Genomic DNA, 12681 nt, shown 5'->3' with positions numbered 1-12681 from the left:
CGTGCCATCGTCAAGAAAGTCAAGGTCAACCCAAAATTATCAATTTCTAAAATAAAAGCTCAAGTTGAAAATGAAACCGGAAAGAAGGCCGATAAGAAAACCATAGCAAATGTACTGAAATCCGAAGGATTCAAGAGTTGTCGAGCTAGGAAAAAGCCATTAATATCGAAGAAGAATATCAAGAAAAGGCTTGCGTTTGCAAAGAGGCACGTCAATAAGGACAACAAATTCTGGGAATCTATTTTGTGGTCAGACGAAAGTAAATACAATATTTTTGGATCAGATGGACGGGCAAAGGTGTGGAGGAAGTCGGGAGAAGCTTTAAAACTGAAAAACTTAAACCCTACTGTAAAACACGGAGGTTGGTCCGTGATGATCTGGGGCTGCTTCAGCTCTGCCGGGACCGGAAGTCATGAATTTGTGGAGGAGATTATGGACCAGCACAAGTACCAAGGTATCCTGGACCGAAATGTTAAAAAATCTGCCAGAAAACTTGGTCTGGGTCGCCGGTATATATTTTAGCAAGACCGTGATCCAAAACACACTGCCAACTCAACCTGGGAATTCTTCAAGAAAAATAAGATTAATGTCCTGGAATGGCCACCACAAAGCCCAGATCTGAACCCTATTTAACACTTGTGGGATCACATTGCGAAAACGGTCCGAAATTATGAAATTTCTAGCAGAGAGACCCTAAAAGCTGCAATTTCGGATGCATTCGAAAAGGTGACCACCAAGGTCACCAACAAGCTCGTGGAGTCGATGGGACGACGCTGTCAGGCAGTTATATCTGCCAAGGGAGGAGCTACTAGTTATTAAAGTAAACGTGTATTATTTAAAGACTCTGATTTAGCCCAGAATTCTAAAATAAATCAAAATGATGAACAATTTTTCCCCACTTGATTTTGATTGTTCTTTGGGAAATATCGATTTTCCCCATGTTGAATGTTTTTTCGAAACTGATTTTGTGATATGGTATTACCAGATAATTTACCTACTAGGGTGCGATTCAAAATGATAAGACCAGTAGCATTTTTATCAATATCTCAGCTCATGATTATTCAAATCAGCTAAAAGTTTTTGACTTCGGAATAACTCGAGAAAATGTTCTTTCACTATTTCCCTGGTCGTAGAGGAACCGGATCTTAGCAATTTCGCTTTCCGTAAGAGCAGTACTTTTTCCCATGTTCGACACAATTAAATTTTACCTTCTGAACTAAACTAGAAATAAGTGTGAACTAAAAATCTAATGTGGTCTTATCATTTTGAATCACCCAATTTTCACGTAATGCTCCATATCTCTCGAAATTCCTGCAGTATTCCATCGAAACTCACCACACGAACTGAAAATGATAAGGGTCATCACCACGTAAAATCTTAGCTGATTTGAATAATCATGAGCTGAGATATTGATAAAAATGCTACTGGTCTTATCATTTTGAATCGCACCCTAATTGCAAAAAGAATCATCTTGATGTCACGTGTGGTTTTCCGGTGAAGGTGACTTTGCCAAATGGTATTAGCAATGATGGTCAATATATCTCCTCAGAGTAATTAAGTAGTTTGAAATTTTATGTTGCAAAATTGATACATAGTTGGGTAATACGCTTTGAACAAATAACATGTGGAGAAAGTAAACTAATTGAGTCATAAAATAATAGGAAGAAGCAACATGATCTTGTAATATGTGACCAAATATTTGTTTTATCTGTGAAACTTATTTAGTCCCATGTTTGTAACTTATGGGAGAAAGTGCCAGGTGTGCTTCAGTGGTATTATGTATTTTCACCTAAACATTTCCTGAAAAACATTACATGAGTGGGTGAATAAGTTATGCAAGCTAGAAAACGAAGAGTCAATTAATAAATGAAGTTTACCTGTCGACATAAATTGTGAAATTTCTGCGTCCGTTGCGATAAAGTAATTTCTCATATGTAAAAGTAATTTGCATACTCTTGATAAACAGGTTAAAACAGCCGGAGGAAGAAACTGATCCTGAATCTGGGTCAGAAGTTGTAGGTGGGGGACTAAATTCTGCGATGTTGTATGATCTCCTACTAGGCTTGGGGTACAGGGTTGAGGCAGGAATTTCAAATAGTGGCGGGGTTACATTATTGGAAGACGGGCAAAGTGAGACGGAAGTAAATGAATCGGGAGATAAGTCCGGGAAAAATCCGACTTTAACCCTAACCACGTGCTACTCTCCGGTTTCTTCGTCCGTTCAGAGTAGCAGCCGCGGGGAAAATGGAACACCGGGAGGCTTGAATTCAAATATTTTTTTCGTTGGGGATAATTTTCCACCGTACTCGGTCTTTCTAGCCGTTACGATAGCGATAGGTGAGTGATATATTTTTTCTAATCTTTGCATGATTTTCTACAATAGATATTTCGGAGCTTATTGAGTAAACATGTAGCGTATATTACTTCTTCCAACAATAATGGGTTGAAATTTCATTAAAAGTTTCAGGAAAAAAGGAGATACACAAGATTACATTGAAAGATCTTCAAAATTTGTAGATGAAATTAATTATTGATTGACTGAAAATAAAAACTTGTAACTGATGTATAATAATTTACATCGATGGGTTACAATTTGATGAGGTAGCTTTAGCATTAAAGAGCAATTTGTATCTAGGTCAGGTTACAATAGGGTTACAGAACTGCTTTCGTTTTTGATATTTTTATTTTTCCAGTATTTAACACAGAACGTAAATACTATACGTAAATACAATTTTTAATTTATTTAAATCACGGGAAAATGCCTGATATCAACAAAACGTCATAGAGTTTATTTCTTATTGTCTCTCCGTATCCTGATATTTCTTTTTTGTTACCCTGGCAATAAACCGTTGCCTAGTAGGTCAAAAATATTTTTTTAAAAATCTGGTAAACTAGTTTTGTGTGTAAATTATCGTACTATAAATATAAACACCCTAATCTGCTACCATATTATTCCTAATTTGTATCTAAATTGGCTACCGATATTGGGCTACAAAACTACATTTACTAAATCAGGATAATCACTGTAGTAAGTGAAGAACACAAGTCTCGGCTTCTATTCTCTTGGGAGTAAAAGTTCTGCTTTGTTCAATTTTCCATCCACTCGAGCAAAACACTCCAATCGAACTTCTCCTTCTGTATATAGGACAAGAGAGGTAAATAATAAGAAGACTAATTTCCTGTTGATCGAACCAAAAGTATGATTATGATAATATTCCGCTAATTCAAGTTGACTCAATATTTGAACACATTTTTTGCCCCCCGTCTACTCCAACACGGTAAAACGAGGGGAAGTGAGAATATGAGGAGAAAGGAAATTTAAACAGTGAGTCAACTTAAATGCGGTAGATATTACCGCTAGTTTCTGTCTTTCAATGGAAATTTCGGAACAAACGAAGTAATCATGAAATAACAAATACTAGTAATCCCACCGCGGAAATTGATAAGCAGCAGAACAAATGGGGAGACATTAGTCAAAGTTTTCCAGTTTGCTAAACATTATTTAATCTATATGGCAATAACATTCCTACTGTTCAATTTATAAGAATTATAACATCCCAGTAACAAATTTACTATTAATAAGGCACCAATTAATTACTATCCCATACCTGGTAAGAACTTGTATCACCAGTGTACTTACGGTGTTTCAAATTTACACAAATTAAATGTCATTTCAAACACTATTCCGCGGTCAATAACTCGACTTGTATGAACACAGGAGAAAGTTCGTTCCTTACTTAGCCCGACTTTCACTAACAAGGGATACTATTTACATGGGTGGAGATTACAGGGTTCTCGCCTATACCAAAATGTGCACAATACATGACTTTTAAAGTAAACTGAAGGAATTTCCGTGTAAAAATCACTTTTCGTCAATCTGTGACGATATTTGTGGCGAGCGCTGGACAGTGGGCGAGGTGGGGGAGGAGTGGATAGGCGGATGAGGCCAAAGTGACGGAAAGTTTTAAAAGTTTTTTTTTTACTTTCTCACGTAGAAAATTATGGTGTTCTCTCTAATAAAAATTCATATAAGAATATGGATGACAAAGGTTTGACCCAAGTATGAAATTAAGAACATAATACTTACATAATATATTTTTAATATGTGTATGTAATGTATGTATATTTTCCGCATATTTTATATTTTAGTGTTTAATTTGTATGATTTATGTCATATAATATATTTAAAATTGTAAGAACTGAATAATTTTATCGCATAAGTATATAATAATTAGTGGATTATTTCCATTTCAAAAATTCCAAACTTTTTTCACTTGGAATTTGAGTAAAAAGTTGCAAGGAAATCAATTTTGTGCAATACCTTATGAATAATATTGATTGAAAAGGTGTATAATTTTTAAATAAAAATAATCCATTTCTTATTATTAAATTTCATACATGGATCAGACCTTTGTCATTCATATTCTTAAATGAATTTTTGTTAGAGAGAAAATAAAAATTTTCGAAGTGAGAAGGTGAAAAAAATTCCGACCTTAGGCCTCACCAATTCGTCCACTCCTCCCCTCTCCCCCACCATCGAGCGCTCGTCACAAATATCGTCATAGATTGACGAAAAGTGATTTTTACACGGAAATCTCTTCAGTTTACTTCAAAAGTCATGTATTGTGCACATTTTGTCAGAGGTGGGAACCCTGTACTCTCCACCCATGTAAATAGTATACCTTGTAAGATGAAAGGGATGAAAGCTTAAAGTCTAGTTAATGTGTCAAGGAAGGAATGAAAGGACACGCGTCAGAAGATCCCTTTGACTTTGAGATAAGAAGTCTTTTCCCGTTGGTCCAGTCCAAGTCGAGAAAATAAGAAAGAGAAAGCACTCATCTTCCTCTCGTTATGATGATGTACACAGAAAGTACCTAGAATAAGGGAAAGATTAAAGGGAACAGGGTGATGACATAAAGGACACGGTAAAAGTGATAAAATTGGCTACTTACATAAATTACTCGAAGACAGGCTTACTCAAAACATTTGTCACAATTGGACATCTCTGTTCGAATTTTGGATTTGTTATATTGCAAAATTTTGCACAGATAATAAAATAAGTTTTAGCCCGACCCAGGGCTTATGTACCCGTCTTGTCTGTCTGTCCGTCTGTCTTGCGATAACTCTCGTAAAACTCATCCGATCGAATTTTTACCATATGCATATTGGGCAAAGTTAGGAATCAAATTCGAAGATGGGCATGATTGGTCAAGTGGTTGACCGGTGGGGGTAATTTTAGTGGTGTGGGTCCATGGCGCAGAAAATACAAAATATTCGTAGAAGGCTGAAATTTGGCATGAAGGTAGCTAATGGCTTGTAATGAAAGAATATGAAGTGAAATTGACAATATTTTCATCTGGAGGGACCTTAGTGGGTAACCCATACCGATTTCTGAAAGTCGTTCAATCAAGCTGAAATTTGGCAAGGAGGTCACTAACGACAGCAAGTGGTCCAATATAACTTTAAATTGGGAAAATTTAAAGTTATTCTCTCATTTTGAGAGACCCTATGAGGTGACCCACACCGATTTTTCGAAGTCATGGGATTTATATGAAATTTGGTACATACAATGCTAATGACTAGAAGTCATTAGCATTGTATGTACCAAATTGAAAGAGTATGAAGTGAAATTGGAAAAATTTTCATCTGCAGGGACCCTAGTGGGTGACCCATACCGATTTCCGAAAATCTTCCAATCGAGCTGAAATTTGGCAAGGAGGTCGCTAATGACGACTGATGAGAGAATTTCACTTTAAATTTGAAAATTTTACACTTTGAGGGCCCCTAAGGGGTGACCCATACCGATTTCATAAAATCGTCCAATTGAGCTGAAATTCCGCATGACAGTTTCAATGAAGTTGTAAACTAGTAAGACGATGTCAAACTACTGAATTTTTCAGTCGTTGCATAAAAATCCCTAGGTCGGGCTCCGCAAAGCTGTACTGATAGGTTTATCTTAAGGAATTGTGTTGCATAAAATTTCTCATCTACATTATAATTTACAAAAGTCCGTCCCGTTGAATTTTCCGTGACATTCCAGCATTCTGATTGGCCGTTGAGATTTTGAATCGGCCAATAGGAGCGCGTTCATGAGTTTTTGAATTAAAGTATGCCTTTGGCCATGAAATTGGCCATGACTTGGGCATGAAATTGGCCATGACTTTGGCCATGAAATTGGTCATGAAATTGGCCATGAAATTGCCCATGAAATTGGCCATGAAATTGGCCATGACTTTGACCATGAAATTGGCCATGAAATTGGCCATGAAATTGGCCATGACTTTGACCATGAAATTGGCCATGAAATTGGCCATGAAATTGGCCATGACTTTGGCCATGACTTTGGCCTTGATTTTGGCCATGAAATTGGCCGTGAAATTAGCTATGACTTTGGCCATGAAATTGGCCATGAAATTAGCTATGACTTTGGCCATGAAATTGGCCATGACTTTGGCCATGAAATTTGCTATGACTTTGGCCATGAAATTGGCCATGAAATTGGCCATGAAATTGGCCATGAAATTGGCCATGACCTTGGCCATGAAATTGGCCATGAAATTGGCCATGAAATTAATATGACTTTGCCATGACTTTGGCCATAAAAATTGGCTAATTTCAGCAACGTTAAAAAATTTACTTAGCAACATTAAATAAGTTACTTAGCAACGTTGAAAAAATTGCTTAGCAACGTTAAAAAATTGCTTAGCAACGTTAAAAAAAAGTTGCTTAGCAACGTTAAAAAAAGTTACTCAGCAACGTTAAAAAAGTTGCTTAGCAACGTTAAAAAAGTTGCTTAGCAACGTTAAAAAAGTTGCTTAGCAACGTTAAAAAAGTGTTTAGCAACGTTAAGAAAAGTGTTTAACAACGTTAAATAAAGTGTTTAGCAACGTTAAAAAAGTTGCTTAGCAACGTTAAAAAAGTTGCTTAGCAACGTTAAAAAAGTTGCTTAGCAACGTTAAAAAAGTTGCTTAGCAACGTTAAAAAAGTTGCTTAGCAACGTTAAAACAAGTGTTTAGCAACGTTAAAAAAAATTGCGTAGCAACGTTAAAAATGTTGCTTAGCAACGTTAAAACAAGTGTTTAGCAACGTTAAAAAAGTGGTTAGCAACGTTAAAACAAGTGTTTAGCAACGTTAAAAAAGTGGTTAGCAACGTTAAAACAAGTGTTTAGCAACGTTAAAAAATTGCTTAGCAACGTTAAAAAAAGTGGTTAGCAACGTTAAAAAGGTGCTTAGCAACGTTAAAAAAGTTGCTTAGCAACGTTAAAAAAAGTGTTTAGCAACGTTAAAAAATTGCTCAGCAACGTTAAAAAATTGCTCTGCAACGTTAAAAAAAGTTATTAAGCGTTATAAAAATTCTTTACCGATGTTGAAAATCCTTAGTAACGTTTAAAGTATAAGCGCTTACGTTGCTACGTTGATAAAAATTCTTAGCAACTTAAACAGTGAAATTTTAGTACTTTAAGATTGTGCGATTTTTAACATGTACTATTTTGTCATGCTCAAAATTTAGTTGTTCTGAATTTTATGGTTTTACGATTTTAAAAGACGACGCCTCAATAGGTTATTTCGAATGATTTATTTAAATAAGTATAATCATGAAATTTTTTAATAACATTTAACTGCTTAAAATATTCTGTCCAAACGATTTTAAAATTAAAACTTGATTCTTGGATTTGGCATTCCGAGATAAGATATGTCTTGTAGTTAAGCTTTAAGGCGTTGGTACTAACTTCACTACCAGTCAGTATTCAGAATTGTTACGGAAAATCAACATGAGATTTTACGAGACCGAGTTTAGAAATTATTATAATAAACGTAAAATAATATAAGTGTCTGGAATTTCGCCCGTCTTTAAGACGGGCTTGAAGGCTAGTCTACATTATAATTTACAAAAGTCCGTCCCGTTGAATTTTCCGTGACATTCCTAAATTCTGATTGGCTGCTGGCGTTCGAGCTCAACCAATCACAGCACAGAATTCTTTTTAGTTAAGGCCATGATTATGATTATGATTATAATTATGACTGTGGTATGATTATGATTATGATTATTATTATGATTATAATTATGGTTATGATTATGGTTATGATTATGATTATGACTATGATTATGATTATGATTATGATTATGATTGTGCTTATAATTGCTTAGCAACGGTAAAAAAATTGCTTAGCAACGGTAAAAAATTGCTTAACAACGGTAAAAAAATTGCTTAGCAACCTCAAAAAATTTGCTTAGCAACGTATTTTGAGATTTTAAGATGAAGACATAATTGTTGGAATTAGCACTAGAACCTACCATATATTTTGTGATTACTTTTTAACAGCTTTGTATTAACTTCTCAATCAATCAATATTCAGGAATGCCATGTAAAATTTGCACGAGATTTTAGGGGATGGACTTTAGAAATTACAATGTAGGTAAAATAAAGTATCTCTGGAATATAAGCCCGTCTTTAAGACGGGCTTATAGGCTAGTTAATTGATAATTAATAATATTTCAAACATATTTTAGTTTTCGTGTCGTCAACAAATTTTGATAGAGTTTAACAACTTTATTCAAATTCTACATTTCCTGTAGATTTTAGTGTTGTACTTACCGATAATTTGGCGTGCTGTTAAAAATATAAGAGAATCATATTAGTCTCCAATCCTAACCTGGCGAAGAATTCTGACAAATTAAGAGTTTTTTTTTATTTCACATAAGATTATAAATGCTGAGGCCCCTTACCGGCCTCACTAATACTACAATACCGGAAATTTAAAAAACATCATAATTTTCAAGAAAAAAGCCCCAGGTTAGGATTTGAGAATAATATTACACAGTAATGAGTCAAAATTCCTGATAGAAATATAAGAAAGCTTATAGAAATGAATTCATATTAATCTGGTAACAAATTATTACCGTACAGCGACAGTGTTACATAGATACTAAATAAGTAGTACATTATTCACCACATTTTCAATCTTTTCAAGTTAAGATTATAATACATATTATATTATATTTCTTGAAAATTATTGAACCAGAGATTGATAGATATCCATAATAGATAATTGGCTTATTACAACCTTATTTGGGGTGCATAAGATTGACTTAAAGTATACTAAAAAATATCGAATATTTCATCGTCAGTTTTAAACATTTTGTGGCCTGCGATATCTATTTTTGCATAATTTTGCACAAAATTTATTCAAGGTTTAATGCTTATAATATTTTTCCAGGATGTTCCCTCCTCATCTTGAACATTTCAATATTTGCCATCATCTACCACCACAGGGCCCAGCGGAGGAAAAAGTCGCGCTTAATCAAATCAACTTCAAACAGTGGGGGTGCATCTGCATCCACGCGTATGGCTGACAATGAACTCCACGAGCGGGAAGATAGTTCAAATCTACGACAAATGTCTTCTTCCTCGACAAAATTTCTTTATTCTGTACCCCTCGAATTGCTCAAGTCCAACAGAATGACGACATTTTCGTTGCCACAATATTCCCAGAATCACCTACAAGCCGAAATTGAAGCGTTGGAAGTTCTCGAACTCACGGTTAAGCAACATCATCAAGAATTGTTAGGAGAAAAAGCCTTGTTAACGATGGGTAAAGAATTCTAAAACCCTTTTAACTTTTCAGACTTTGGGGTAAAATTTTACAAATTCAGCATAATACATATAAATATCAAGTAGTAAATTGTTACCTTGTGCCACAAGACTTGTGGTATAAATATTATGATTATCGACCAAGTAGGTTTTAGTGGAATTTAAACGTGATTACCTCCATTTCTAAAAGCCATTAATGTCTCAAAGAATTTAAATTTTAAATTTTAATACCTGTGGGCCAAAAATTAGAGCCGGTTACTTTACTATATTACAAATTTACGATATGATACATTATGTAACATACATACGTATCGTTCTACTAATTCCGAAATGCCCTAAGTGCAGTCGAAGGTTTATTTCGAAAGGCCATAATCTTAAGTCCAGCCTTTTAATATGTATTTCTTGTGAACCTAAGCCCTTTCAAAATTAGTACGAAGATATAACAAATTTTCATTGTAAATAAATTGATTAATCTGAACGCCGTGATCGACGAAGAAAGCAGTGCAAATATTAATAACATGTGCAGGTTGTCTGCCAAGCCCGATCGATACACTGTACCGCAATTTGATTTTTTTCACTTTCGCAAAGAAATTCTTTAATTTTTTGAAAAAACAATTTGGATTTACGGTGGGTAAAATCCTTATTAAAATTGACGTTTTTATTTTGTACATTTTTAAAGATTTCACTACAAATCGAAATTTATAATTAAAAATAATTAATTGAAAGAGCAGGATAAGAATCTTTACACCCACTAAATTAAAGCAAACTTACAAATAAACTAATTCGACTTTTTAAATATACATTTGTTTAAAATATATTTGAAAAAGGTTTTTATCCATTTCTTCCAATATTGCCGCCAATAATGCCGCTAATGAAACAACCGCTACGCCCACAATTGTGGAGTAGCGGTTGTTTCATTCTCTTCTTCCTTCTTTTATTTCCCTCCTTTCCCTCATTTCCCTCACTCACCATCGCAAACCCAGTGAGTCGTCACCACAATCTGCGCCGTCCTGAAGAAGAACAATAGTTCGAAACGTTGACGATAAGGCCCCAATCCGAAAATCTACATTAAAGTGAGACCTCCTCCTCCTCCTACATCTTAATATATTAATCCTCACTCGCACACTCTTCCCAATATGATAGGATGGCTTAGCATGCTTAGTTTTTGTAATTGTTAAAAATGTTTGGATAATATGACAATCACTCAAGGATGAACCTTGAACGTACAAAGTCTTTCCCTGTAATTTGTCTTTTGTAGGTTTGCAGTGGTTAAAACAATTTTGTTTAGAAAAAGCTTAAAATTCTTTTAAGTGTGTTTGTAAGACATCATTTGTTTGATCCGGATTGTTCATTGTGTTATTTAAAACGTTGCATGTTTATTTAATTTTTTGATATATTTGTAGAGATGCCTCAACTTACTTGAAGTAGTTTTTTCTTGGTGAGCGAAAAGTAAAAATGAGTGTGCCAAAAAGTATGACTCATGGTTACGGCGAAGCCCAGTCTGTAAACAGACACCCCCTCCAGAAATTGACCGCGCTCTACAGCCTAAACGACTACACTTATCAAAATTTTACAAGAGAACAATCGTGCAGACAATTCCATTTGCTGCTGTCCTTTTAAGCTCAAACGTATGAAAACTTGATATATATCACGTTTACAATCGTTTCTAAACTTTCAAATTGACTTTTGACGCACTTCCGATCGACCACATGCATTGACACAAGTTAATTTTATGACGCACAAAATAGTTGTGCATTCAATTTTTAAAGAATTTTGGAGATCGGAGTTAAATTGACGACATAACGTCAATTTAAAAATGACTGTTTTGTTACGCTCGTTAGACAGCGGAGCTTTCGCCCTCTATCGATTTTCTTTGCCATTTATCAAGCTGCGTGCTGTATAACTCGAGCGGTGATGCAAACCCTGTACAGTCAAAATGTATTTAATTGTGCCAATCCTCAGCTGATATCCCAAGATTCACCAAGATATCCTTTTTTCAAAAAAACCTTGTTATCAATGTACATAAATGGTTTATTGAAAGCTGGTCAATACTTGAAACAAGATTAGTGTCACATGACTCAGGCAAAATATGGTTGGAATTGCCAAAACTAATTAACTCGATAATCCCACACTCTCGTTTGAAGGGTTTATTAACTTCATATCAATTTATTTAACATTTTCCTTATTCTGGCTCATATCGTATGACATACGACAAGGTTCAATTTACCAATCAAATTATCAATAGGTTACTTTCTCCAACATTTTTAGCTTCTTCGAATGAAAACGAGTTGTGCTTAGAATTTCCAACAGCTTTACTATAAAATAAAGGAAGCGGGTACATTTATTTCGTGTCTCATTTCATAACTGATCGAGCTCCAGGTATCCATATTGTAAGACATACAACTTCCCTAATAGCAAAACCTATCAGTTCAGCTTTGCGGTGCCCGGCCCAGGGATTTTTATGCAAGGAGTGAAAAATTCAGTAGTTTGATATGGTATTACAAGTATACACCTTCATTGAAACCGTCATACCGAATTTCAACTCAATTGGATGATTTTATGAAATCAGTATGGGCCACCCCTCAAAGTGTAAAATTTGTCAATATAAAGTGAAATTCTCCCAGTCATCATTAGCGACCTGCTTGCCAAATTTCAGCTCGATTGGAAGATTTTCTGAAATAAGTATAGGTCACCCACTAGGATACTTCCAGACGAAAATTTTTGTAGTGTTGCTTAGAATTTTTTGAGTGTTATAAGGGATTTTTCTAAACGTTGCCAATTAATTTTGTTACTGTTATAATGGAATTGACCTTTGATCTCTTTTTACTTTGTGAAGGGATTATTGTAACGTCGCTAAGCAATTTTTTTCCTTTGCTAAACTATTTTTTTAACGTTGCTAGGCAATTTTTTTTAACGTTGCCAAACATTTTTTTAATGTTGCTAAACATTTTTTTAACGTTGCTAAGCAATTTTTTTGACGTTGCTAAGCAACCATAATCATAATCATGGATAATATCAAAATATTCTTCTGTGCTGTGATTGGTTGAGCTCGAACGCCAGCAGCCAATAAGAATGCTGGGATGTCACG

This window comes from Folsomia candida, unplaced genomic scaffold, assembly GCF_002217175.1.
Source record: "Folsomia candida strain VU population unplaced genomic scaffold, ASM221717v1 Fcan01_Sc053, whole genome shotgun sequence".
Lineage (NCBI taxonomy): Eukaryota > Metazoa > Arthropoda > Collembola > Entomobryomorpha > Isotomidae > Folsomia > Folsomia candida.
Note: the sequence above shows the minus strand (reverse complement) of the source record.